Raw genomic sequence first — 20,063 nt, 5'->3', positions numbered from 1 at the left:
CTTTGTTGAATTATTACATTCAATTTATTTATTTATTTATTTTTAAAGATTTATTTTATTTTCATTACAAAGTCAGATATACTGAGAGGAGGAGAGATAGAGAGGACGTGGAGCTGCCGGGATTAGAACCAGCGGCCATATGGGATCAAGGTGAGGACCTTAGCCACTAGGCCACGCTGCCGAGCCCCATTACATTCAATTTAAAAATTCACATTAATAAGCTGGGTTCTTTGTCGAGAGTTTTGATATTTTCTATTGGTATTTGTCTCTTCCTTGTTGTGTTACTCTCAATGCAATTTCAAATTTGTCTAAGAAGAGTTTTCAATTGACTCTGATTCTAGACAGTAACAGCAGGATAAGTCGCTGGCTTTCCTATCTATTTTACCTTTGTTAACAAAAATAAAATTATATCTACAAATTATTTTGTGCTGCAAGAATAGGAATAAGACTGTTGTCCAATTTCTATACTTAATATGAATGTGAGAGTTCTGTCATGTGTCAATATTAAGCTTTAAAATATGGCTGATTTATATTTAAACTATGGTGTGCTAGAACACATGACCTACCTAACAACATATGATTTTGCCTTTTTCTTCCCTGTTTTATGTGCAGTGACATCACCATGGTAACATGAAATTACCAGAAATGTTTACACCATGGGAATAAGGAAACACTACAAATCAGAACTTTACTGTCACTCCAAAGAGCTGGCTCTTAAACCATAACAGTAGCTTAAGCACTTTTAATTTGTGTGACTTTGTTGAAGGTGCTTAACCTCTGAGCCTTTTTCTTACATCTTTGTAAAATTGGGAAGCTCGTACTTCCATCACAAAATCTGTGCGAAAATGTTTCATGGGCTAATAGATTACCTATTATTGGCACTTAGCATTTGAGGAATGACTGAAATGATGAGAATAAAATCACTGTTAGTGCTCTTTTACAGCATTGCCTTACTCACTGTTGAGCTAAGTACAAAAAGAATCAAAATTGTGAAACACTAGGCAAAGCCATCCATTTTTTATGTTGACATAGTATTGGTTAGCTTTTTATGTTAATAAGTCTTCGATTATTAGTTTATTTCAGTGTGTAATGCATGGCAAGCAATTGTGTGAAGCAAGATTCATACTGCGTTTTGTAGTTTGCAGCCTATATTCTTTTTCTTCTAGAAAGTTTTTCTTTTTATTGGAAAAGCAGATCTACAAAGAGAAGGAGAGAGAGAGAGAGAAAGATGTACCATATGCTGGTTCACTCCCCAAATGGCTGCAGCAGCTGGAGTCAAGCAGAGCTGAAGCCAGGGGCCAAGAGTTTCTTCTGTGTCTCCCACATGGGAGCAGGGTCACAAGGCTTTGGGTTATTCTCCACTGCCTTCCCAGGTCATAAGCAGGGAGCTGGATGGGAAGTAGGACAGCTGGGACACCACCAGAGCCCATATGGAATGCTAGTTCTTGCAGGTGGAGGATTAGTCAGTTGAGCCATAACTCCAGCCCCTAGCCTGTGTCCTGTTGTTACATCTCAAGCTGTGAATAAAGTAATGCCATAAGTTAGTACCAATAGTTTACTGTCCTGTATTTTATTCATCCCATTGTTTGAAACTTATTTATGTAAAATTAATACTTATTACTAGTACATTTATTATTGGAGAAGGTTAAATCTTCTATCCGCTGGTTCACTTTCCAAATTGCCTCAATGGCTGGAGTGCAGCTGAGCTTTTCTGAAGCCAAGAGCCAGGAGCAGCTCTAGATCTCCCACATTAGTGTAGTGGTCCCAAGCATTTGGGCCATCCTCTGCTGCTTTCCTAGGCCACAAGCAGGGAGCTGGATCAGAAGTGGAACAGCTGGAACACGAACTGTGGGATTCTGGCACATTCAAGGGGGAAGATTAGCCTGTTGACTCATGTTGCTGGCCCCAAGATGAGCCTTTGTGGACAGGTTTAGAGCTGTTTGGAGATATTAAAGCTATAAGATGATAAAGTATCAGAAGTAGGGTAAATAGGAATAGAATGAGCAGGTTAAATCTGGGAATTTTGGCTATTAAGCAAGGGAGGTTGGTCTCAGCTTGCAAACAGCCCTGAGGCTGATTGGTAAAAGGGGCTGGAGTGAGGTTTCCTGGTAAAAGGAGAGTTTGAAGAAATCTGGTAATAAAAGGAAGGGGGTTTCCATAGCTTCCAACAGGGAAGAGATGCAGGGTGTAGGATGTGAAATCAAATGATGGAACTTCCCACTTAATGTGGACCATCTGGCATTCTTATCTGTAAATCAGTTAATTCTCAGACATTTTAAATCTTATATCCACAATGATCATATGTTTAAGATTTACTAGGATAGGCCAGATTTAATATATTTTTGCCATTTTTAGGCCATTGGTCTCAAGTTGGGATTGAAAAGCATAATCACTATTCTTACATCCCTTCCCTCAGCTAATACCATTATCACGTATTTTCGAAAGAAAAAGCCTGTATGTGTCTTCAAATTGTTAACAGTGTCATTAAATAGGTGTCCACCAAACACTCTCAAACCTGTCTATCAGAGCAACCTGAAGCATTGGTAAAACACTGATTCCTGGGACACTTATTTCAACTCTGTAGTCCCAGAAATTGGGGTTAATTTATATCTGGAAGATACTTGGATAATTTTATTTTCAACAGGTATGCAGTGTGATCATGAGGCAGCTGGCTCTTGAATCAGTCTGCAAAAACAGTGTACCACGTTCCTCTAAGCGTTCAAAATCTCTTGTAGCAGGAGCTTCTTTGGTTTATGGGTTTTTTTTTTGAACTCCCAAGTTTTTAATATTAAATTTGTGACTATGGGTCCAAACGCAGTTCTCTGGAAGAAGACTTAAGCTTACATCAAGTTCTTAATGGAGACAGTGCCCAAGAAAGGTTAATAATCCACAGTTTTGAAGGTTAGGAACACAAGTAAATTTTCCAGAATATGGAATTTCTCCTTTCAAAGATCCTGGACTTAACCACTCTTATTAATTTTTTAATCAACACAGATTCAATTGTTTGTCTAATAGGAGCTTTCTTTGAACTTAGGAAAACACTCCCCGACACACACACACACATCCCTACATCCACCCGCAGATGACTTTATGAAACTGATGACTTTTTCAGACAAGTATTTTCCATTTTTGTCAGCCAATGAAGTTTAATAGAATGTATGTGTGTATTTAATAGAATGGTGTGTGTGTGTGTGTGTGTGTGTGTGTGTGTGTGTGTGTAGTGTTGGATTTTCAGAGTGGGAAGATATGGTCACTTAATTAAGCCTCCTGTTTTCTCAGCCATGCTGACTTCCCTCTGCGTTCCTCTGCCTTCCTGCTTCCTGGTTACACCCACCAAAACAGGTTCTGGATCTGTGATCCGTCTGGTTTAAACCTTGGGGTTAATGTTCTCCAGCTGTGGTTCTTCAGCTCTGAGGAGAGTTTTTCCTTGACAAGTATTTGTGGCTTAGGGAGCCAAGCAATTGATTGGAAACTTCAGGGCAGTGAGTTCTAACTCTGGGCCTGCCCTGACCTAGTGTGTGACCTTGGGCGATTCATTTGATCTCTCTCCAAGTTCTCCGATGCTCGATAACAGGATTTTCTAGAAATCTCACTGCCAATAAAGGCATATGGAATCATTCGTTAATTCAAAATATAAAGGCTTCATTTCATTATCCTTCAGGTTTTTCATTCTTTCTGCATTTGCCCTCTCTCCAGGCCAGGGTCTCCATAGTCTGATTATATCTTTCTTACCAAGTCTCAGAAACACTTTTTTTATTGTTCTTTCCCCCAAAGCATTACCATGGTGTCTCTGTGTGAGTCCTCCCCAAGGTTCTAGATTGTGTTGCTTGCTATTCACCCTGTGGTGCTAAACTACCCAGGTGTGGGAAGAGTAAATTGTACAAAAGTGGATGCAGCCCTGGACTTTACATGGCTACTGTGAACAGGGAGGCCAAATTTTCTTTTGTTTTTCTGCATCCTACAAAGTACAATTTGTTTTATGAGCCTCCACAGATTATTCAGTACTTCTTTATATCTCCTTTTACATGGAATAACTAATTGAATTTTATTCAAAGCAAGCAATTTCACAAAATTTTTTTTTAGAAACTATATGTATGATTTTATCTTTTGTACTTATTAGTAGATTGTTTACTCAGCTAATCCTTGCATTTTAAATTCTGGAAATATACACATCCCAGTGTATCAACCAGAATTTTATGCTACGGAAAAAAACAAAACAAAACATGTTTTGTAATGAGGTTTTTGATTCTTGATCAGGCTTTTGATTCCAGAATGAGGCTGAAGAAGTAGGGTTGTAAATATTTCCTGTTAGTATTTCCTCTTTCTGCCTGAAAATTTTATAGCCCTCTGGGACTCTGGGTTTTGATAGTTTCATCACATTATCTTTCCTATTTATAAAAGACCCTTGGGCCAAAAGTCTAAGGGAGGTCACTGTGAGGTTCATCACAAATCCAATTGGTGGAGTAATTTCTGTTGGGTTTCCTAACTCAGGCACCCTCTGATGGAGTGATTTCACTTATTACTCCTCTGGGCTCCAGAACTATCTTCCCTGGGTGTCCCCACTCTCCATGCTATCTACTTAAGGCCTCAGGGAATACCCACCTCTGAACTTGTCAACCCCCATCCTGCCACTACCATTCAGGAGCTTTCCTTTGCCACTAAGACATGTTTTAGGAAGTTGCCAACCAGCAATGATCTGACTATCTGGTATCTAGGTAGGATCTCCACAAATGAGGTATATGGAAGTAATCATCCTAGTTAGCATTTGTTATTTTCTCCATGCTAGTACTTTTCACAATGGTTGAAATGCACTTTTGCATTTAATCATAATCCTGACCCTGTAAGTTTAGACTCACCTTATAAATTAAGGACAAAAGGATGTTAATTTACCTAGAATTACCCAATGAAGAAAGGCAATTTGATTTGTGATTTTGTGTGCTTCACTATGTGGCGACTCTTTCAAAAATAGCCAAGTGCACCCTCATATGTGGTTTGACAGCTGCTGGTAGGACCCCTGAAACAGGTGGAACTGCTCAGTGGTAAGGAAGCAAATGGAGAGCAGAGGAATAAAGTAGGTAAGCCTGCTTTCTCCTCCTTCTCCTGCCCACATACGCATGAGCCTGTGGCACTCCTGCACATAACACACAGCACACACAGAGGCCCAGCCGAGTAGATGCTCTGCTTTCATACTGGGCTGCCAAGCAATGTTTCATTTGAAGAAAGTTTCTCTGTGGAAAACAAACAAGCTTTGAAAATTATTGCCGTCTATGGTCCCACTTATCATAGTGCGTTCTTATCTTTTCCCTCCTTGATGTGGAAATGCTAATGCAATTCAGATGTTAGCTGAGGTCACCCTTGTCTCTGAGGTCACCCTGTCCTTTGAGATTTAAATAAAATTGCTCCAGTTCCCCACTTCATATCTCTGGAAGGTTCCAGTGCCACTACCCCCCCCAAATCCTCCCTCCAGATTTCTGCGTATTCAGAGACCTCTTCTCATGGGCAGTTTTTCCTGCTGAACTCTTGACTTCACTCCAACCCACCTCCCCCAGCTCCATGCTGGCTTAGATGTGAAACTCAGTCCCTGTTCTTTAATTTGCAACCCTTTCCATTCACATTTAACCCCCACAAGAACTGTTGTTCCTTACTGAAGATAGGCAAGTGATGGGACAAGATTTCTATTATATAAAAATAATAAACTAGAATATTGGAAATATTTGTTCTTAAAATTTCTTAGGTCCAGCCCCATGAACCTTTTCTTCTTCCTCCTTGCTTGTACTCTTATTCCTTCTGGTAACCCTCAATTCAGAATTCTCTTTATTTTTTTTAAACCAGGCTTTGCTGTCTCCTTCTTACTTGAATCTACTAGAAAATCACTTTTTCTATCCCAGGCAATGTATTAAGGTATTTTTTCATCAAAAGGCAGTTTTCTCTGCATAGGTAAAGAAGTTATTTTACCTAGAATGATTAATAAGACTTCAAACTGTGCCTTAAACAGCCGCTCAGCACCAGAAACTGTGATAAACACTCCACATTCTTTATTTGAGGTTTCTGTATTCCATGACATATACATATACATATATATATATATATATACATTTATATATATAGTATGTGTGTGTATATATATATGTATATATTTTTTCTTTTAGTTGATAGTACGGAGCAACTTACCCAGAGTTGGAAAAGTTCCAGAGTCAGAAAATAGTCTATTAGGAGCCCTGTTCTTAACTGTGCTTCGCTAATTCAAAGGGACATTTCTCTCCCTAAATATTCCAGTCTACCGTCTGGTACTCCTTGCTCTGCTCAGCAAGTTTCCCGGACTCAAAGTCATCTTTCATATTAATATTTGTTATATTGAGTTGTTTTAAATCTATATTTGCTGCAAATGATTTGCTGTTCAAATGAGCTTCTTCAGATTGAGAGATTTGGCTAATATCTCTTCTCTGTAACCATTAGCATAAACCATGTTCACTGTACTTGCTCATAACTGCTTGTTGAACAGGTAGTATTCAGTCACATGAGTGACATTTCATTTATCCTTCAGATAGAGGTTCCTATCTGGGGAACATCGCCATCAGGCATGCTCAAGGTTTCTTATCTTCTTTTTTAAAGATTTATTTATTTTTCTTGGAAAGTCTGATATACACAGAGGAGGAGAGACAAAGAGAAAGATCTTTCATGTGATGATTCACTCTTCAAGAAGCCTCAATGGCCAGAGCCAATCGGAAACTCGGAACCAGGAGCTTCTTGTGGGTCTCTTATACAAATGTAGGGTCCTAAGGCTTTGGACCATGCTAGACTGCTTTCCACATCACAAGCAGGGAGCTGGATGGGAAAAGGGGCTGCCAGGATTAGAACGGGCAGCCATATGGGATCCCAGCGCATTCAAGGCAAGGACTTTAGCCACTAGGCTACTGCTCTGAGCTGGTTTCTTATCATCTTGCATGGAGACATTTCACCTGGCAGTGGATCCTGCTTCTTCTATTTTAATATCAGAAAGTATAAGCTAGAAGAGAATGTGTGCTCAGGATAAAGCCATCTTTCTCCTTTAAGGTCTTAAATAATTTCTGAAAATAAGTAGTAACAATAACTTCAAAGTTTTCTTTCTGTTTCAGCATCCTCATTTTACAGCCTTAGTTTCCATACCTCCTGGGCCATCATGACTGCCAGAGTATTAGGTTCTGTTCCTCACTGGGTATGACTGAGTGAGCTTGGAGCAGGAAATCAGGAATCTTAACTTTTCAAAAGCTTCCTGAGCTTTTCAGTACTGGTGATCTCTATATTTCAAATAGCTACTTGCTACTTGTACTTTTCTGCAAAACAACAACAAAACTGCATCTGTTTCTTCTCTCTGAAACACTTCAGTCCTACTTTCTGCTTTTACTTCCCCTCCACCACAACCCCTTGCACACACAACCCAATTCTCTTATAAAGCTACTTAGGCAAATTGTTGAGCCTCTATAGACTCTGAAGTGTAAGACTGAAGCCAAACCATGGTAAATAGCAAAGTTAACCAATTTGGAGGGAACTTAAGAAAGTCTAATAAATTAGTCTGAGAAGTGACTGGACTCCTAGGCAAATCCATGTTTACCCTACTAGTTTGAGCTCCTCAGAGAGCCAGTACCATTCACAAAAGCTAGTGTAAGTAGACAAAGATTTAATAAAGGGGATTCATTAGTTCAAAGGTGCTGGAACAGAAGGCCAACCTCTCAGAGACAGCTATGAACTCCTAGAATCTTTCTGTTTCTGCTGTACATTAAAGAAGCTGCCCTGACCTCTGTAGAAAGCTAATAATAAGAAGCCATTGCTATCCATGGTGATTTCAAACTGATGTTTCCTCTATTGTCTTCAAGAAAGCAACAGTGGCAGTGGCTGCTCAATCAGGAAGAACCTCTCTTTGAGAGTGGGATATTCCTCCTTGCTTCTCTTTCCATGTGTATCTTCATTCTAAATTTGAAAAAAAAAAAAAAAAAAGACAGTGGAGGAGGGAAGAATAAACTTATCTGGATGGTCAAATCTGAAACCCAGCTCCAACTATTTCTTCTTTTCCCCATATTTTAGAACTATCTAGTGTCTTATTTACTAGAAGGGAAATAGAGTAGATATTGGGTCAATAAATTGTTAGCAGTGATTGATTGTCTTTCAACATGAATGTTTCATCTTATCCTGTTACATCATTAGAAATTTGGATAAATATCAATGAAGAGGCTAGAATTTTGTGACTATTTTATAGTAATTTTTGCATGTGTGGGAAAAATATCCCAGGATCACAGAATTTTTTTTCAGTTTTTGTTTGTTTCTTTTCTTTTATTTGGGATCCCTCCCGCAAACTCCCACTCCCCACAGATTTTCCCCATGTTGCTACAATAGTATAGTCCTTCTTAAGGAGTCATAATTCCATCAGTCTCTTATTTAAGTGTGCCCCGACATTGCTAGTATAGACAGTGTTAGACAATCTGGCATCCCATTGTCTACACATTTCCAACAGTTTCATTGGGAGTCCATCTTTTGTTTGGAAGCAGGAATGCATGTTGCGTCATACCCCCACATTTGGATATGGTAGACCCCAGTACTCCATCACTATACATTTCCATAAATGAGAAGCCATGAAATAAGGTCAACAACTGGTATGAATTAGAACAACAGCCACAAGGACAACAACAACAATGACAACAAATTATAGTACCATGAAAAAAATATGCCACTGAGTAACCAACACATGGGTGACATATTATAGTTTTAGGTTTAGGCTTTTCATAGAATGGCGATGGCATCTTCAGAGAATCTGATTATAGGTTCTTATATATGTATATGTGTGTTCTAATGTAAATGATATTGAACTAGTACATTTGTTAGCACTATTATTAGAGTTTATAATTAGAGTCTGGAGTACTGCCAGATTCTGAAGTGCAATAATAATTATAAGTTTGGGGCCTTTACTCTATACCAGGGATCATGCTAAGGTTTTTGGATATACTCTGAAACTTTGTTAATTACTAAAACCTTATAATTATCATCTCACATTAATGATTTCTTTCAGAAGCTGATGATAAGGAGGCCATAGCAGTTTTCAAAACATTTATTTAATTGAAAGAATGATAATGGGAGAAGAGGGGCTGGGAGAGAGAAAGAGAGAGACTGAGACTTTTCACTCTGTTGATTCTATGATTCCATTCTACTCCACTGAAAACCTCTCTTTTCTTCCATCAGCGGATCCCATTCCCGTATGACTTGGGCTGATCCAAGTGAAAGTCAGGAGTTCTACCTGGAACTTTCACATGAGCAGCAGAGGCCCAGGTATTCAGGTCATCTTCTGCTGCCTTCCCAGGCATTGGGGAGGGGCTTCATACTGTCATTTGCCTTTGGCTTTTATGTTGAATTTTACTGAATTATTATTAGGAACAAATTCTTTTTCATTTTTTGTGTAAGGCCAGCCAGGTACATACTCTTGCGCTTAAGTACTCTTATGTCATTTAAATAAATGAAAAGTGTAGAATTCCAGAAGGGAAGAATCAGTGAGTCATTCTTCAGGAGTTGTAAAGAACTGAATCAGTTGTTCAAGTGGAAATTTTTTCCTGTGGTGAGTAAGTGTTAAACCATGTGCCCAGGAAAGATACATTACCTCTGATGGTAATCAGGAGGAGCCTTTGGAGTATAACCCTGCAGGATGGTTTTGAAGTAGACCCAGATGGTGTGAAGCAGAAAGATTTTCAAACTAAGGCTATAAAACTAATGTCTGTAGACCTCAGGTCATCCCATATGGTTGGAATATTGGAATAGCAGTGATAAGAATGATAAAGTAGAAGAAATTCATAGAGGGAGAGTGAGTTATGCCAAATCACTGAATCTCTTAGAGGCAGGGTTAGAAATCAAATTATTTAATTTGAGAAGGAAGTGTAGAAAGGTTCTGTCACCATGAATTGTCAGAATCAAAATTAGTTTCATCTGCTCTACTAGTCAGGTAAGAGCTTTATTTTGCCCTTGCCTATGTTTCTTCTACCACATTCTGGTGGTTTTTTTTTTTTTTTTTGGATTTATTTATTTACATTGGAAAGGCAGATTTCTATAGAAAAAGAGAAACAGAGAGATCTTTGATCTACTGGATCACGCCTCACCTCAAATGACTGCAGTGGTCAGAACTGTGCTGATCTGAAGCCAGGAGCCAGGCATTGGTACAGGGTCCCAAGACTTTGGGCCATCCTGCTCTGCTTTCCCAGGCCACAATCAGGTAGCTGGATGGGAAAGAGAGAAGCTGGGACATGAACCGGCACCTGTTTGGGATACCTGCACATGAATGTAGAGGATTAGCCAGTTAAGTCAACACACTGGCCCCACATCACATTATTTTATACTGTAAGGAAATTCTGTCTTTTATGAATAGCTTCCTCATGTCATCTATTTTGGCTCCCTGAGTGGCCATTTCTTTGCCCAAATCCAGGGTCGTCTAACACTAGCTACCTGTCGAGTCTCAATGCAGAAGAAATCACTTTCACTGTGCTGTATTTTTTCTCTGGAAGGAACAAGGTTTATCCTTTTCTCCTTTATCTACTGCTTCAGAGTTAAGTTTAATATCTACTCACAGTTATCTGATCTGATACCTGAATTTTGAGATATTATTTCAGAGGAAAGAGTGCCACAACATGAAAACAAGCAAAAACTGAAAAAGAACATACTTTTGTAATATTTCTTTGCTAAAAATGGTTTTTCACATGCATACTTGGAATACTAGAACTCAGGTGCTATCATTTTTTTATTCACATTTCCATAATAAAATAATAAGTAAGGGTAAAAAATGGAGAACTGTTATGACATGAACTCAGTCAATGTTAGGAAAACAATGGCATTTTAAAAATAATATCTTTTTAGGATTTTACAAATTTTAATTAGCTTTTCAAAGATTTAGCGTAGTTCATAGAGTAAGAATATGACATTTTTATCCTCCTGTCTCTGTTTCTGCTTTTCTCCCACCCTCCAATTTCCTTTTTATTCATTCATTTATTTTATTACATTTTCATTTTCATTTACATTACAGTATTAATTTATTTTATTGCATTTTTGTGTTTTATTGTTACTATTTTCCATGATATGGTTTTGTAGCTATAGGGATTCTGCTCTCCATCTCCCTTTCCTTCCTCTCTGCCATTTCTCTTGCTCCTACCATTTCTTGACATATTATTACAGTAGTACAGTGCTTCAGCAATAGTGACAAGTCCAACATCCTGTTGGATAAGTGTATCGCAGCATTTTACATATTGGCACTGGTGGAAAATCTAGTATCATATTTTCAAGGTGTATTTAGCAGTTTTATTGGGAGTCCTCCTTTGTTAGGGAGTAAAGATTCAACCTGCAACATGTCTTTATTTGCCAGTATGTTAGTCTCCATTATACAGTTCATTTATGTACATACTTGTTTAACTATATCTGTTTTGTATTTTGCATGAGCATTGCATTATATCAGAAAGAACACATTGATTCATCTTTTTTTAATTTTTTTATTGCAAAGTCAGATATACAGAGGTGAGGAGAGACAGAGAGGAAAATCTTTCGTCAGCTGATTCACTCCCCAAGGGGCCTCAGCGGCCAAACTGAACCAATCCGAAGCCAGGAGCCTGGAGTTTCCTCTGGGTCTCCCACTTGGGTGCAGGGTCCCAAGACTTCAGGCCATTCTCCGCTGCTTTCCCAGGCCACAAGCAGGGAGCTGGGTAGGAAGCGGAACTGCCGGGATTAGGACCAGTGCCCATATGGGTTCCTGTCATATGCAAGGTGAGAATTTTAGCTGCTAGGCTACCGTGCCGGGCCCACATTCATTCATTTTTTTGAAGCAACATATTTTAAATTTTCATTGTAGTAAAAAGACTCAGTGTTTATATCTATTTGTTTTGGATTCTGCTTGCATATTGCCTTATATCAGAGAGAATACGTTCACTAATTTTTGAAGCAACATATTTTAAATTTACATTGTAGTAAATAAGACTTAATGTTGCTTCAAATAATAAGTTGAATAACTAAAAATCAAAAACCTGTAGTTTAATGTAAATGTAATCCAGCCGTATACATAATAATTCAACGGAAACTTGACCATTTCATCCATATACAGTTAAATATAAAGTAACTACAGTTTGTTAACTCTATAGAGGAATAACACTGTTAAGCATTAAGCATTGGTTTCACAAAGGTGTAAAATAATTCTATCAAACTATATTTGCAGCAATACTGAGGCATACAAGCATTTATTTCTTTTTTTGAACTTTAACTCCCACATGTAAGGGAGAACATGTGGTACTTGTCTTTTTGTGTCCGGTGTATTTTACTAACCATGATGTCTTATAGTCACATCCATTTTGATGTAAATGGTAGAATCTCATTCTTTTTATAGTGTGTATTCTTTTTGTGTGTATCTTTAACAATATTCCATCCCAAATATTCCTACATCTAGGGGAGAATGTAAATTCATAACAAGATTTTTAAAAGTTGTATATGCACACACACGTGTGTGTGTGTGTTATTAACACCAAGAATGAGAATCTTGTTTGCTTCACATGAAAATTGATGTGGTGAGAAATATCAGGATTTCTATTTATAGATTGGGAAATTGAAGTTCTTAGTGGTCATTTGGTATAACCCAGATCACCTAGTAATTCTTAATTTGACATTTATACTCAAATCTGTCTGATTCTAAAGTCCTCTATTTTGAGATGATGGAAAGGAATAGCTATGTGAAAACAGGAAACCATATTTGTCATTGCATGTATTCTTATAATATAGATGCATGGTATGAACTTACTTTGAGTAATTCTGAGTTTCATTTTCATGTATCTAGGAGTCATTTAACCTTCAACAGGTACTCCTGATTCATACTTAATGACGCTTTTTCTTCATAAACTTTGGCTGCACACATGTAGGTACAGATTTGGGATGTAATATGAATGTTAGATATGAGTTAAGACTGTTATGTCACATTTATTGTCCCTATGACAATTTGTTTAAATTTAGCTTTACAGTTCATCAAATTCAATAATAGTTTTCACACATTGAAGGAAAAAATTAATAATTTCCCTGTAAGTTTACAAAGATAAACTTTTCATGATCGGAAACACTGTGCTTGGGCTGGATTTTGATAACTATGGCTAGGATGAAATGCTTTGTTTTTAGTCTTCTTATTTTTTGTAACCAGGAAGTTGATAACCTTAACATTTTGGATCATCTCCTTTCTTCAGATGTCCATCTCACCTGCAACATGAAACCAATTTCCTCTCAGTACCCAGGACAGTAAGACTGAGCTTATCCCTACAGATGCTCCCAGGTCTGGAGATTGTCTAGCTTTTTTGCTGGATTGTTGGGTTAGTTCATAGTACTGGGATTTCACTCACTGCTGTATCTCTGGGGTCTAAAAATAGTGCAGCCCCAGGGAGTATGATTTTCTAATTCCTACTCAACCTTGGTTAACAAAAAGACAAACCTGCTAGAAAAAGTGAATATGTGAACACCTGAGCAACTCTTTTCTTTTGGCTTCTTTCTATACCTAAATAAGAAGAAAAAGAACAAGTTATGTAGTTTTTGTTTTCTTCCTGCGGATAGTGTAAAACCATATTATACATTCCAAAAATCTGTGTGTTAACCATATGAGAGTTACATGGGAAAAGAGCACTTATTTTTCACTGTATCTTCAAAATGAGATTTATAGACTCTTCCACTTTAGAAATACTAAGCATAGAGAGCTTGTAAGTTCCCTTGAAATTGAAGCATAGGAACATTTCTATATTTCACTAAGGACTCGTTAAGCAACCATTTAATGATCTTAAGCACAGACTGCATTAAAAAGAGAGTTTTCTTCAATTAATTAAAAATGAATCCTTGGGGAAAAGAGATTAAGAATTTCATCACAAATCATAAAATAGCCATATCAGCTTTCAGAGAAATTGTGTTTCTCATTCTTTTCATCACCTGGTAAAAGTGCTCTGTATTTTTGCCTCTGGATTCCTTATAGAGACATGTTAAAATAAAAACAGAATTGAGAAGGTCACTGTATTTTTTTTTTTCATTTATGTCTGTTGGGTAATGCTAAGGATTGGAAAGACATCTTTCATGTTTATTGAAATAAAACAAACACTCTCTGATACTCTGGTCCAACCCTGGTTATTATGGTCATCTGGGGAGTGAACCAGTGGACAGAAGATGTTTATTATATATCTAATTTGAGCCACTCACATAAATTACTCTAATTTTTACTTTTTGTTTATAAAATGAGGTTAGTAGTATATACTTTCTAGGAATATAGTAGGAATTAAAGATCTGTATGGAACAGACATCATTCAGTTTCTGAATCTTAGTAAGTGCTCCATGAAAGCTTCCTTATTATTTATAGTAATAACATTAAAACCATCCTTATCTGATTCTGGTTTGATTGGTTAGAGACAACCAATGCAGTAAGAAAGCTTTGAAGAGTCAGTGTCACTGTTTGAACACATATGTGAGAATGTGTAAACTATCCCTAGGATGCTTGCTAAAAGCTCCTCATTTCATAAAGACATAAAACAACTCATGTGCCTTCCTAATGAACCCTTCCCTCAAACTTCTGGTGGCTGCCTTTTTCCATGAAGCCTAGCAAGTCAGAAAATCAAACAGTGAAACCAAAAAAGCTAAAACTAACCATGAGAAGTGAAATAAATATTTACACATGGCTTCCATAAGCATGATATATGTTTATACCTTTAGTATGTTTTGATTTGTGTATCCTCCCACCTCAAGATGTAAGCTTCTAGCAGCTGGGAACTTTATCCTGGACATATTTTGTATCCTGCTTTATTGTATCTAATGACTGTCAGCATTCACCCATAAATATGCTAGACTTAGTATAGATACATGCATGGTTAATACAACAGGCATTCTTATCTGTAATTTTGTGTGTTTACTTGGCTGCTGTATTGGTAGACTTGAAGACTCAGCTACAGCTGCCCGAGAGGCTATCTATAAAAGTGCAGGTGTTCGGCATTAGCAAATAGTCCTTATTATATGGATTGACTTTTGGCAGCTAGTAACTATGTTTCCTGAGGTTGAAAAATGATTTTCTACCTTAAACAGTGGTTTCACATTACTGGAATGCCAAATTAAAAAAAAAAAAAAAAGGAATCCACAAAATTCCTCTCATCAAGTAGTACTGAAACTGTTTTTGTTAGTTGTATACATTTCATGATTTGTATATTTTATAGTAGACTGTAAGCCTTTCCTTTTAACTGTTGTGGTTAGGTTTAGGTCTTTTGCCAAATGAAGCAGACTATGAAGAATTAGGAAGTATAATGCATCCTGGGGTTCTGTTCGTGGTAAAGGGTTCTTGGGCTTGGCTGTAAGCCAACGAAGGACCTGGTGGGTGGGAGGAAGGGGGATGTTTTCAAGGCCTTGGAGACATAGGGCATTTTGAGGATTTCTGCTCTAGGGAACTTGTGCTTCACCAAATACCAGCAAATAACTTTTTGTCTGAGTTTGCAGGGAGCTCAGATGCCCATTGTAGCATGATTTTTCCCATTTTAACATAAAGGTCACAAATAGGCAGAATAAGCACTTTGTTGAGGATTATTTTGGGGAAGCTGACAAATCCTTCTGTCTGCAGTCCATTTCTGGTATGTGTACACATTGATTGAATCAGAGCCTTGTTTCTAGTGATTTACAGGTTAAAAAAATAAAATTTGACTAAACATTGAATGTATTGAATATTTTCCTTTTGGAATATAATAGAAAGAAGCATGAAAATTGTATGAAATGGGTTAATGAAACTTGCATTTAGTATTTGAGCTCTTCACCGGATTGGAATTTGCTGAGTTACCTGAGAAGTTAGTTTGGATAAAAAATGAAAGAAAATGCTGCTGAATGGAGTGGGAGTGAGGGATTATAACTGATTCTCACTTCACTAAATTTGGTTCTGTTAAGTAAATCAGTTGAGTCTATTCTTTAGAAGGCAGGTAAGCCTTGTTATTAAGGAAAACAAAACAACTTCATGTCAGGGATCTGAACTAAGCTCTACTTTGGCACACCTGAGTTATGGCCCCGTGGCAGGAAATTTCAGAAGCATGCCATGTGTAAAGGCTTGTCCCTTTATCATCGTACCTCTTCTTCCCTTTAGGTCTTCTCAGCAGAGTGCATTTGGGGTTTTTGTTCAACATATGAAAGGCTCAGTTTCAAAGGCTTGGATTCTTACATCTATGTCAATATCACAGATTGAAATATGACACACGTACCTGGCTGCATACTTTCTTTAAACCTGAGCCTGTAATACTGCAAAACGTTAGGGAAGGCACTCTTTCATCTCACACTTTCAAGTAAGGTTTGTTGATGTAACCCAATTTCCAGTCTGCAGAGGTCACTCTGTAATGTAGTGTGATGATGATAAACCCATCAATTCTGTTTGATGTTCAAGTTTCCCTCCTTCTGGCTTTTACCTTCACTCTGTTTTGTAAAGTAAGTTTGGTAATAGTGATATTCAGGCTTGCCAACGCGTGTGATGAAGTGGGTTGTTCTGATACTCACTGTGAGGCTTTTTAAAACCATGAATGTAGTTCTGCAGGGGTTAAACCATGCATATTGGAGGTCTTCAAGATGTTTATAAAAATGCATACTATGAACTAAACTGCATAGATTTCAAAATTTTTGTGACAAAATGAACTTTTTTTCTAATTCCGTTTTCCACAAACATTTTCAATTATGCTTGTATGTTCTTAACCCTCTGTTCCTCTTAGTCTGGGCTGTGCCCACACAGCTAACTCACAGTGTCTGCTCATTGCATTAATCAGACTCTTTCATTACTGGCTCTGTATAGCCTTGAATTCTTTGCTTTCTCTCACATTGCTGCTGAAGTCATTTTAATTCACAGCCCTGTGAGCTATCATAAGTTGATCTGTTTTTCCTAAGATAGTGAGCATTTAATAAAAATTCTGTAGCTATGTTTGTTGATCCCAAGAAATCATGAAGGAAGCTTAGTCCAGTTAACAAGAGCAGGTGTCTCAGCTGCAGTTCTGTGTGTAGACATGCCAGAGCCTTTAATCTCAGAGTCCTTTTCTCTATTTCCATCAGGATCAGAGGAGTTAGCCAGTTACAAGGCTTTGGGAAATGGTATTGGCTGGCATGATCTTTGGCAGCTCCTGGATTTTCATGTGCAGTAGAAAGCTCCTATTCTTCATTTGACTTTTTATTTCCTGCACAGCAGACACATGAGGCACATGCTGTTGCAGCAACTGCACTGGCTCATGTGACTCCAAAGTGTCTCTTTAGGTCCAGCTTCATCTCCACACCTGGGTTCAGGGGACAAGCAGAGCTTAAAACTTTCTTTATTTGCTTCACAGCTGTGTTTCTGTCTCAACTGCTCCCTAGTGCTTACTGCGTGATAAATTTCAACATGCTTCTCCTGCTTTGTCCCCTCTTTCCTACCCCCTACTACTAGGTGCTTTCTCTCTCTCTCTCTCTCTCTCTCTCTCTCTCTCTCTCTCTCTCTCTCTCTCTTTCTCTTTCCTGTCTTTGCTTCCATTGACTTGTGCAATTTACTCTCAGCAGACTGAATCAGGAGAGGGTGAGCTTTGAATTCATTGGAGCCCATGGAGTCAACATTACCCTGAAGAACGATTGCTGCAGCTCTGCATGCTGGTACACTAGCTCCTGCTCATTTTCATGTGCTACTCAGCACCTGTCTCAAGCTGGAGAGACACTGAAGTCCCAGCAGTTTCCACATGGGCTGTGGCTCAAATCTGCGCCTGCTTCCTAATGGATGCTCTGCCTAAAATACCTCCCCGCTCCTAGGAAGTTGGACAACAGTATCAGGAGGCCATTTACCTGGAAACCAAGTGAGACAAATGTCCCGCAGGAAACACAGGGCTTGAATGATGTGGCTCATGGCTCTATTTTTGTCTCCCAGGTCAGCATGTAATATGAGAGGCTACCTTTGTGCAAAATCCAGAAACTTAGTGGATATGAAAGGGAAGATAGTAAGGCTTGCCTTCCTGTGTACCAACCCCCTCCAATTCATACCACAGGAGTAATATGTATTCAAATACACAGAGAAGGCTATGCATTCCAGCATTTCCTCATCTGACTTCCTGAAACAGTTCTGAATTTACGGACCTCAGAGAATAATCGTTTAATTATAAATATCCAGCGGAGCACAGGGAATAATCGAGAACTGGCTGGCTGCTTTTTGTTCAGAACAGGCAGATCTTGTATATAGAAGCTTGTCGGGGAATTTCTAGGTCAGTTCTGACTGTATGCCATCCAGGAGTGACCCGTGGGATCTGAGGATAGTCCTGCAGGCCCTTCACCTCAGTGAGTGGGACATCAGTGTCTAGGCCAGCTACCCTGGGGGTCACACCAAGGCACTTGTGAGAGCTGCTCTCACACTGACATTGAAGTTTTCACCTTGAGCTCAGACCCCATGTTTTAGTTTCAGATGTGTTTACGCAGTGCCCCTTCCTATCTCTGTTTGTATACAGATGCTATGCATTTCAAATACCACGTTTTCAAAACTTGCTTTCAATCCTATTTGCTTCAAGCTGATTCTCATTTTAATCAATGCCCTCCCGCCCTCCATCCAGCAGTGTTCCTCAGTTAGAATCTTGGTATTGGTCCCTGATTCTTTCCTCTTCCCCATGTGCTGTGTAAATAGCATGGCCTATCATTTTTTCCCACCATAAAACTCAAATGCATCCAGTTCTCTGCCACTGCAATAATTCAAGTTACTGTGGGATTCTCTTGAAATCTTTTATTTTCTCTGTCTTAGTCTCCCCACTTCTATTCTTTTTTATTTTCCGGAAAGCAGCTATCTTACAGAAATACAATATGAATATCTGTTCCCTTGCTTAAAACCCATCAGTGACTTTTAAATTCAGTTACACAGAATCAAAATGTACTTATTTCCATGTCCTTCAAGACCATACTATGCAGAGTCTGCTTTCTGTTTTAACAAGTTAATTAATTTCCTGTTTTCGCACCACTCACTGGCTTTCTATTATATGCTTTTATCTGCTTATTTCCCACCAAGGACCTTCTCACTTGCAGGGTTCTCTACTCTTCTCTCCTCCTTGCTGGGATGGTTTCTCTCATCCTTGCTTTTAATTAACTGTCACTCGTATAAAGAAGTCTTCTGAGACTACCCAATCTAATTAGCTGTCTCCTCTTGATTTTCTCCATCTTTACACCCTGTCAGTTCCATCATGGCATTGTTACAGTGTCTACTTCTATCTTTGTTAAGTCCTTGAATTCACCAAGCTCCAGGATGGCAGGCACAAATTTATTTATGCAGTATAAGGACTTGTACTCACTTAATTCATGTTTACTCCATGAATGAATCACTTAACCTGGTGTGGATCATGGCAAGGAGGATGGTGTTTCTGACCCAGACTTCAGGAACCCCTACTAGTTCGTTCAGTGGGCAAATTCCAGATGTTTCAGCCCTTGGATAGAATGCTGTGTACACACAGGTTCCATACACCTGTGGGTAACAAGACTTCAGCATCTACAGCTTGCCAGGTTAAGCAGGGACATGTAAGAAAGATAATACAAGAATCTTAGCATGTTTTACAGCCTGTTTTCCTGGGTGCATGAACAAATGGCAAATCCTTAATTTAAATTATTGTAAGTTGAACACACTTGAAGGATATAAATTTGTATACAAGGAATTTAGCAGACTTAACCTGTGTAGGTCAGAATAGATACAAATGATCTGTTTTCTTTTTTGATCACATTGGGAGATTTGTGTACAATGATAGTTAAAGTCACCGGGATGCAATTCAGGAAAATGCCCTCAATCAGAATATATAAGTGGGACATGGAGTGGTACTTTACTACTAACACCTCTTACACTACCAAATCAGAGAGTGTATAGAAAATTGCTGATAGAATTTTGGTGAAAATGAGATGGCCTGCTATTTCTTATTGAAAATGTGAGTCAAAACCGTACTGAAACAATATTCTGAGGCAGGAATTACACTCAAGTTTACCAATTAATTAAGGTGCTGAGACAGTCAAAGGTTATGTCACTGTGCAAATTCACACAGCCACAAAGTAACATGTCCTGACTATAAGCC

The 20,063-nt window shown here is 38.4% G+C and overlaps 1 protein-coding gene across 5 annotated transcripts in view; it reads left to right on the top strand.

Annotated features, from left to right (window-relative positions):
- Positions 1–20,063, top strand: part of SUGCT (succinyl-CoA:glutarate-CoA transferase) — a 692,355-nt gene that overhangs the window by 329,139 nt on the left and 343,153 nt on the right. The window lies entirely within an intron of this gene.

This window comes from Ochotona princeps, chromosome 20 (genome assembly GCF_030435755.1).
Source record: "Ochotona princeps isolate mOchPri1 chromosome 20, mOchPri1.hap1, whole genome shotgun sequence".
NCBI lineage: Eukaryota > Metazoa > Chordata > Mammalia > Lagomorpha > Ochotonidae > Ochotona > Ochotona princeps.
The sequence above is the reverse complement of the archived record's forward strand: the minus strand, read 5'-3'. Positions and strand labels throughout refer to the sequence as shown.